We start from the raw sequence: 9,234 nt of genomic DNA, 5'->3' as shown, positions 1-9,234 counted from the left end.
TGTAAGGAATTGCACCTCGAAGAACAGATGATGGCATACTATTGATAAGAAAACATGCAGTAGAGATGGCATCAGCCCAGAAACACTTTGGAACACCTGTTTGAAATAGTAAAGCTCATGCAGTTTCAAGGACATGTCGATTTTTGCGTTCAACAACTCCATTTTGGGACGGAGTATCAACACATGATGTTTCATGCCATGTTGGGTCATGCAGTTTTGGAATTGACTAGACATGTACTCTTTGGCATTGTCACTACGGAAAGTGCGAATAGATATATTGAATTGAGTACGGATCTCAGCACAAAAGAGCGAAACAATGAGAATAATTCAGAACGGGTTTTCATTAAAAATAACCAAGTTACACGAGAAAAATCATCCACAAAAGTGACAAAGTATCGAAAGCCTGGTTTGGACGTAATAGGACATGGGCCCCAAACATCTCAATGAACTAATTCAAATGGAGCGCTAGATCGCTTATTGATCCTAGGACTAGAACTAAGGCGATGATGTTTAGCAAACTGACACGACTCACAATCTAAAGAATAAACTGAGCGAAATTGAGGACAAAGAAGCTTGAGAAGAGGAAGGGAAGGGTGACCTAGACGACAATGTTCTTCAAGGGCAGACGTGATGCTGGGGCAAGCAACGGATTTAGGTGCGTCAAGAATGTAGAGGCCTCCAGATTCATGTCCTTTACCAATAGTCTGTTTCGTCATGAGATCCTGAAAAACACAAGAGTTGGGGAAAAATGAGATTGAGCAATTCAATGTTTTTGTGAGTTGGCTAACAGACAAGAGGTTAAATGAAAGGTTGGGTAAGTGCAAGACTTGAGATAACGACAAAGAAGGAGTAGGTGTAATAGTGCCAGAACCAATAACATTGGAAGGGGATCCATTGGCTAAGGTAACTGTGGAAGCGGAAGTATGAGGTGTAAGGGTGGAGAAGAGTTTTAAATTACCTGTCATATGATCTGTGGCACCAGAATCAATGACCCAATTGGAGGATGAGGAAAGAAGACACGCATTCGGATTACCTGATTCGGCAATGGCAGCGACAAAGGGTTTTGAAGTCCTTAGTGATTCTTGATACTCAAAAAATTTGGCGTACTCATCAGCAGGGACATGAACCAAATTGTTGTCAGAGGATGCAACATGAGCTGATGAGTTCTTTTGATTCTTGTACGGAAGCTTTCGACACTCTTGGATCGTATGACCTAGTTTCTTGCAATAGTTACAAGTGACTGCGGCAGTGTTTGTTGAACGAGAGTCTGAATTCCTTGGGGCTCCAGGTTTGTAATGAGCGGGGCGACTTGAGCCATGCGTGTTTTGAGATAGTAGAGCTCCACTGATAGGATTAGACGAGGTTCCTTCCATGTGAAGAATGCGGCTGAATACCTCTTAGAGAGAGCAGATGTCGGAACCAGAGATGATCTGAGACCTTGCAGTGTCAAATGTCGAAGGTAGTCCCGCAAGAAAGCTCATAGTGGCCATTTGCTCTCGCTGCTGTTGCTGAACTTTCACGTCGGCACTGAAGGGCAGCAACGTGTTGAGCTCTTCGTAGATCTTCTTGAACTCCATAAAGTAGGTGGTGAGAGATTGGTCCTGTTTTTTAGCCCTATAGAAAGCTTTGCATACATCGAACATGCGAGAGAGATTCCCTTTTCTAGAATAAAGGAAATCTAAATAGTCCATTAATTCTTTGACGAACTCGCAGTGATTAACAAGACCAATTACCTCACCGATGGAGTTACGGATTTGGAGGAAAAGACGAGCATCTTCCCGAAGCCATGCTTGCTTTGACTCGTTACTTGGAGACGTATCGGTTAGAAGATCATCTTTGTCAATACTCCAGAGGAGTAAACGGATGGTTTTGCTCCAAATGAGATAGTTAGAACCACTCAACTTGTGGTCCGTGATCTTCGAGAGCTCGCTAAACAAGTTTGGAGACTCTCATTCACCGCCCTGATTCCCTCACGGCACAAATACTCACAGCTTGCTACTCGGAACGATCTCCAACACATTGATGGCTTTTTTTTAGAATCAGAGAGAAATAAACAAGGGTAAGAAATGAAGGTAAAAGCTTGTTCCGGGAGCTAAGAAATTGAAATATACCAGTCGAATTGGCTGAGAGGATGTAGACGAAGCTGCTGAAAATAACAGAATCGGGAAAACGATGGTGGCGCATGGACTGCACGCGCGAAGGAGGACATCGGGCGCGTGGGGAAGCTTCTGGGTCGTCGATCGGTACATACTTGGTCGGAATTTGATGCTCGGTCGTTTTAGGAGGGTGGTGAGATTAAGAGATTAGTGAAATGAGTGATTTTGATACGAAACTTGAATATGGATATAAGGGTTTAAAGTTTGGGAATTTTTTGAAGTTTCTGAGAAAAATGGAGGTGATTTTGAGAGAATTTTCTGAGCTATGTGAAGACTAATTTCGTGGCTCTTATACCATGTAATCAGAGAGAATTTGAGAGTAAAAGTTGTGTATTTCTCATTCATGGTTACGGGTATTTATATACAAAAGTAATAACGTAATTGGTAACAAAATATACTCTAATAACTACGTAATAATCTCCTACGTAATTACATAATATTCTATCATAACTAAGTAATATTCTATAACAGACTCTAAGATGTTACCAGTCGTTTTCGGAAAACCGAAAAAATAAAAAACAAACGGCGCCGGCCGGATCGCCTACCGGGCCTCCGACCCGAGTGCGTGTCATTCCGGGCTCCCAGCCCACGCACGCGTCTTGCACTCTCGGCCGGGCTCCCTGCCCGTGCGCGCCCCATGCACGTCCCGCGCATACCTGGCTGCGCGCGCCCCGTGCCCTACCGGCCCTATTGCCTGCGCGCGCACCCGGCCCTTCCATGGGCCCTCATGGGGGCCAGCCCATAGTCTCCTCAACACCTATAAATACCCCTCCCCCTTTCTCGTCACTTGAGAGGACCCCCTTTTTTTTAGACAACTCTCTCTACTCTCAAACAATCCTCTTGTGACATTCCAATAGTTCTCTCCTCCTCTCCAAGCTCGGCTCATAAATTCGAGAAACCCCTTTGACAACATGGAGCGCGTTCCAATTCTGAGACCCGAGTATTCACAACGCACAAGCTGCTCCCTTGCTTTTTTACCCTTGAGTTAGAACGCTAAGCCACGAGTATAGCGACCCCTCTAAAGCCTTCGATAGAAGCTACGAGCATGATCTTTCTCTTAAGTCTTAAGTTCTCAACCTTCGAGTCCAAGATAGCCACAACCACTACGTTGAACTACGTTCTGACCTGATCCCGGACTCCGGGTATGTAGGCAATCAACATTGGGCACAGTCACACCTTCCAAAACACACGTCTGGGTTTGGATGGTACAACTCGGCCTTCAAGTTCATACTTTGGCTCGGGCGAGATCACTTGGTTCGGCCTTGGATCAAACTGCCTAAAGTTTTAAATCGTTGTTCATTTTCGTGTGACAATATTTTGGTGCTAGAAGGAGGGGACTTCCCGACTTATACAACCCAAAATCCCTTCTACAATCATAGTCTCATCTTTCTCGAGTTGAGAAATACATGAGCAACCAACCACCCATTCGTTCTGAGAGAGTGAATAACCCCGAGAACGCAACTGGAGCGAATAAATAGTTCTTGCCCTCCCGAGCGCATGGTGATGAGGAATCACTCCACGACGAGAGTCACACTCCCTCACCATCTCCACCTCAGGATAGCCGGGATAACCGCATCCTTGAGATGGAGGAGAAGATATGCCAACTAAGGGCGGCCAATGGAAGGTACCATTAACAACTGGCGAATAAGCGACCTCTGCAAGACATTCCTCAAGGGGAATCTAGAAACCTCGTAGATGACGGGCCTGACTATGATCCTGACTACAAAGTTTTGAAAATTTCGGCAGATATCGAGACTTCTCTCACTAAAGACGGCGAAATCCTCATAGAGATTGAAACCGGTACTTCGAATCCATTGTTTAAGATAAAGGTGATCCCTGTTTCCTCCCAAGAGGAAACTTCCTAACGTTCGGCCCGTGACCGACTTGGTCAAAGAGGAAATTTCAAGGAAGGTGAGGGAACTCAGAGAGTGAGGCGTTTACTCAAAACTCACGCCCCTGTGCCGCTAACCGAGACCTGAGGGATCAAATTATTGCCCAACGAAACAGTCGCGGTGAAGACCTACGAGAAAGGTTGACTGGCCGCCAGGGTAACAATCCAACGGCCCCAACCAATGGTAATCCCCGCACGGCACAAGGGTCGAATGAAAGGCGTCAAGTGACTCACCCCGAACAAGGAGTGACCCCAAACACTGGCCTCGACGTCGTCACTATGATTCACAATCTTCCCAATGAAGAATGTGATCTACGTGAAGGCAGCTTGGCAGGTGATACATACGGAGTGGTAGCACTACTACAAAAATAGGATTCTACAACGCTTAAAAAACGTTGTAGAATGATTCTACAACGCTTCTTAAGCGTTGTAGAATCCTGCGTTGTAGAAGCTTCTACAACGCTTAAAAATCCGTTGTAGAATCCAACAGCTTTCTACAACGCTTAATTATCCGTTGTAGAAACTACGCTTCTACAACGGAATCTTAAGCGTTGTAGAAGCTTCTACAACGGTCTAATTCCATTGTGTAATTTTAAAATATTTTCACACATGTCGCCGCGGCGACGTATATTTTTCGCCGCGGCGACGTGCTTCTACAATGGATTGATTTTCCGTTGTAGAAGGACCTCGCCGCGGCTAGAATTATACGTCGCCGCGGCGAGTTATTTGCCGCGGCGAGGTACGTTCCGAGCCGCGGCGAGAACATTCTACAACGGATATTCAATCCGTTGTAGAAGCACGTCGCCGCGGCGAAAAATATACTTCGCCGCGGCGATAAATTCGCCGCGGCGAAGTCAAATCTTTGCCGCGGCGAGATGATTCTACAACGGATATAAAGCGTTGTAGGAAGGCGATGAATTTTTTTTTAAAACTCGCCGCGGCGAAGAAAAAATCTCGCCGCGGCGAGACTAAGATATCTAATTTGCTTGCTCTCGGTATCTTGTCTCGCCGCGGCGAGAAGTATAGTTCGCCGCGGCGAGAATCATTTATTTTCAATCCACAATTTGTTTTTTACACGATACTAGCACCTGAAAATAATCTTCAATACAAAAAATATCTAATATATACATTCATCTCAAATATCCTCATCTTTAAAACATTCAAAATCTAATATATACATCTTCGAAAAAACTAGCTAATCGTCACAGTTAATAAATGTTTGTACATAAGTTACCCATTCTTCCCTAACTCTCTCTAAATCCTCTTTTGTATAGGATTTCTTATTTTCTAATTTTCCTACACCTCCTACGACTATATCACGCATATAAGAAATGACAAAATACCCGCATTCCGTGTTTCCCGTTTGTCTCGGAGCGTCCCAAGCCTTGATGTACGTTGATTGCCCGTTACTATTGGCGTTTTGATGCTCGAGCTTGAAATCAACAAGAACCCTATATAACACGGAGATTATAAGAGAAAAAACATCTAGAACGGTTTATAATAAAAATTATTTAAGAAATCAAAATATTACCTTTTTATCAATCGATTTAAATCCGTTGGGATTTTATTTCTCAACGGGTCAAAGAACATAGCGCTATTTCTCCAAAGGTCGAGGACAACGAGCATCCAATGCGCACCTTTGTTATACGGCATCAAAACTAGTTCACCAAATTTGCAATGTCGTACCACGTTTCCAACGTCCTTGACTCGTTTTGACAAATAAGCCTCCTCGTCGTCATTTTGTATATACGAACTTAAGCTCGGATTTATAAAACAAAAATTTCGAGTCTTCTTCGCCTTTTCTAGCCTCGATCGTAGATAGCTATGACAAACAAATATTTAGTTGATCAAAACACTAAATATTGAATATTGATATTAAAAAACGCATATAAAGAAAACTCTTACTCCATATAAACCGTTATGCTCCCCGTGCCAATTTCCAAGTATTGCAAAAAATCGGAAATGTCTTCAAATGACACCGGAATCGGGATAGCCGCGAGACTTGGACTAACATTGACCATAATCACATCCCCTTCCGGTAACATTACTTTGTTGGCATGTTGAGCGAGCAATCGATACTTTGGATTAATCACCTTGTACGGAATCTTCTTAGCATCATCGATGCTAGCTTCACTCTCAAAACCGAGCTTTGAGAGTTGTTTGACAACCGGACCGCGACTCTCTATTCCCGAGTCCATTTCCATGAGTCTCTTCGGCCACGAGACAAACCCGCCTATAGCATCTTCAACGGTTTGAGCTTCTTCGGTTGGAATTGGCAATTTTGCTTTTTTAATCAAAACCCCCAAAACGGCCACGCGTAAATTTCCTTCCTCCAAAGGTGAGAAATGAACTACGCCTCCATTCATGTACGCTCGCCCATTTGCAACATGAATTGTGCCTCCGAACTCGGTGTCATCAATGAAAAGAAGACACTCGACGCTTTCATCCGAACTCGGTGTCACCGGCGTGGTTGGATTCAAAGAGCAACTAGCACGGACACTATTTGGTTTTTCCACAACAATAGGATCGATCTTCGGACGATCATCAACAATGATAGGATCGATCTTCGGACGATCGTCAACATCGTCGTGTTCTAAGCGAATCAAGAATTTTATCAATAACTTAATACCAAAACATTTATCTTTAATAAATAGATAAAAAAAAAATTGAACATACCTAAAGAGACCGCTTCATTGACGTGTTCTTCAACATTTGCCATCTCTTTATCATCAACAACCTTCGCGTTGAGATTCTCTTTCACTTGCTCGAAACTAGGCGACTCGACATTAATGCTACCATTTCCACCGAATGCCTTCATCACCAAAGACTTTAACTCGCTCATTTCCCGACGCATCTTCATTACTTCTTCGTTGGGCGTTGGAGGAACAAAGTACTTAAAACGCGACGTGTGTTTGGATTGACCGCAAACTCGCGACGTTCCCAAAGCTTCTTGCAAAACACTCTTTCCCGATTCCGGCAACCATGTCCCTTGCGATGCTTGTTGTGATAACGTTTTCTACACATAAAATTATTTGAAAATAAAATTACAAGGTTAATTGTTATAACAAAGGTAAAGAACTTACGATTTTGTCTCCCATCAATTTGTCTTTCTCATCCTTGTAGTTATCTACGTCTTTCATTCGCGAGTCAATCCAAAGTTCCTCTTTCGTAGGCCATTCCCCCGTTTCGTCATGCTAGTAAGAAGTAATTATATAATAAATTAAAAAATAATTGCAACATTTGAAATAACTAAAAGAAAAAAATGAATCTAACCTTTTCTTGATCAAGCTTTCGATATCCATTTCGGCCCGTTCGAGATTTGTACACACTTTTTCCGATATTTGATTTCCCATGTTCCGATGTTTGTTTGAACATTTCGGTTCGTCTATACTCAACAAATGCTATCCAATCTTCTTCGGTGATACTTGTATAGTATTTCAAAATACAAGCCGGTCTCTTTTAGCCTTATTAACCCGACCCATAAGAGTGTTTCTTCGTTTTCCTTGTTCATCGGAGTTAAGCGCTAGTTGTCTTCTAATTTTTCTTTTACCACTACCGCTAGAAGTAGTAGTAGTGGACGACATTGAATCTAATAAACAAAATTCAAATCATAATTTCAATTTTCAACTCAAATGTTATCAAAATTTCAACTCAAATGTAACAAAAATCAAATATAAACTCAACTCTAATCACAATATAAACTCAAATCCAATCCGATTCTAAACAAAAACACAATTTCAATCCCAATTCAATCTACTATCAAATATATTTCTCAAATCAAATCAATATCAAACTTCAATTCAATAAACTCAAATCCAATACAATATCTCCTAATTTCAAATCAATATCGAATTCACACTAAATAAGTTCATGTAAAAATGTTCAAAAACATTACCCGGAGTTGGACGAGCAAAAGGGCGGCGAAGAGAAGGTGGTGAGGCGAGGTGAGGGCGCGCGGCGAGGGTGGGCACGAGCAAGGTGAGGGCGCGCGGCGAGGGAGGGCGGCGTGGGCGCACGGCGAGGTGAGAGAGGGCGGCGTGGGCGCGGCGCACGGCGAGGAGAGGGAGTTGAGGGTCGGAGAGAACGCGCGGGAGGGCGCGGTAGTTCAGCGAAGTGAGGGACGGAGAGAGAGAGAGGGGCCGAGAGAGAGAGCGTGGCGGAGAGAGAGAGGGACGGGCGGCAAGAGAGTGGCGGAGAGAGAGAGGGACGGGCGGAGAGAGAGAAGGACGAGAGAGATAGTAGTGGAGATGAGAAGAAATGAGAGGAAAAAAAAACGCTAAGTATAGATATGAATGGGCGCGGGTAGTTAAAAAAATTTGAAAATTTCAGATTTTTTAACGCTCCTACAACGCTTATTCTAAGCGTTGTAGGAGCTCGCCGCGGCGAAGTGTATTTCTCGCCGCGGCGAGATGATTCTACAACGCTTAGAATAAGCGTTGTAGGAGCCTCGCCGCGGCGAAACCAAATTCTCGCTGCGGCGAGAGTTACCCAGAAACGTCTCGCCGCGGCGAAAATGTGTCATCGCCGCGGCGAGGTAACCCTAGATGTCCTCGCCGCGGCAGTATACAATGTCCGCCGCGGCGAGACCTTTCTACAACGCTTAAGTAAGCGTTGTAGAAGCCTCGCCGCGGCGAAGGCTAATTCCCGCCGCGGCGAGGAATACATTCGCCGCGGCGGGAATTGTATGATGCTGCGGCGAGAGTATATGTCTGGAACATGGTGCTATCGGTAAGTTTTTCGCCGCGGCGACGACCTGTTCCCGCCGCGGCGCAGGACTCCTGCCGCGGCGGGATTTGTACCTCGCCGCGGTGTGATATGTCGCCGCGGCGAACGCATATTTTTGCCGCGGCGAGGACATTCTACAACGCTTCTGGTAAGCGTTGTAGAATGTCTCGCCGCGGCGAAGTAGAAAGTTCGCCGCGGCGAGTGACACGAGACTGGTGATATAAATTCTCATTTCTGGTCTTTTTCACTTTGAACTCTCTCATAACCTCACTCGAAAAAATATTTCCAGTACCTTTTCTACTCATTCTAGAGCGTCCTCGTTTACTAGTCTCATCTACACATTCAAATCTTGTAAGTTCTTCTTTAACTTCTTCTAATTGTTGTTCTCTTGATAGTTTATACTAATTAGAATTGGTAATTTTTTGTATAATTAGGGTTTTTCTATGAATATGAGGAAGTGGA

At 44.1% G+C, this 9,234-nt stretch overlaps 1 pseudogene; it reads right to left on the bottom strand.

Annotated features, from left to right (window-relative positions):
* Positions 1–693: 693 nt before the first annotated feature.
* LOC149408156 (uncharacterized) lies at positions 694–1,691 on the bottom strand (annotated as a pseudogene).
* Between the last annotated feature and the right edge of the window lie 7,543 nt (positions 1,692–9,234).

This window comes from Urtica dioica, chromosome 1 (assembly GCF_054948205.1).
Source record: "Urtica dioica subsp. dioica isolate 48M chromosome 1, U.dioica_male_clone48M_v1_H2, whole genome shotgun sequence".
Classification (NCBI taxonomy): domain Eukaryota; kingdom Viridiplantae; phylum Streptophyta; class Magnoliopsida; order Rosales; family Urticaceae; genus Urtica; species Urtica dioica.
The sequence above is the reverse complement of the archived record's forward strand: the minus strand, read 5'-3'. Positions and strand labels throughout refer to the sequence as shown.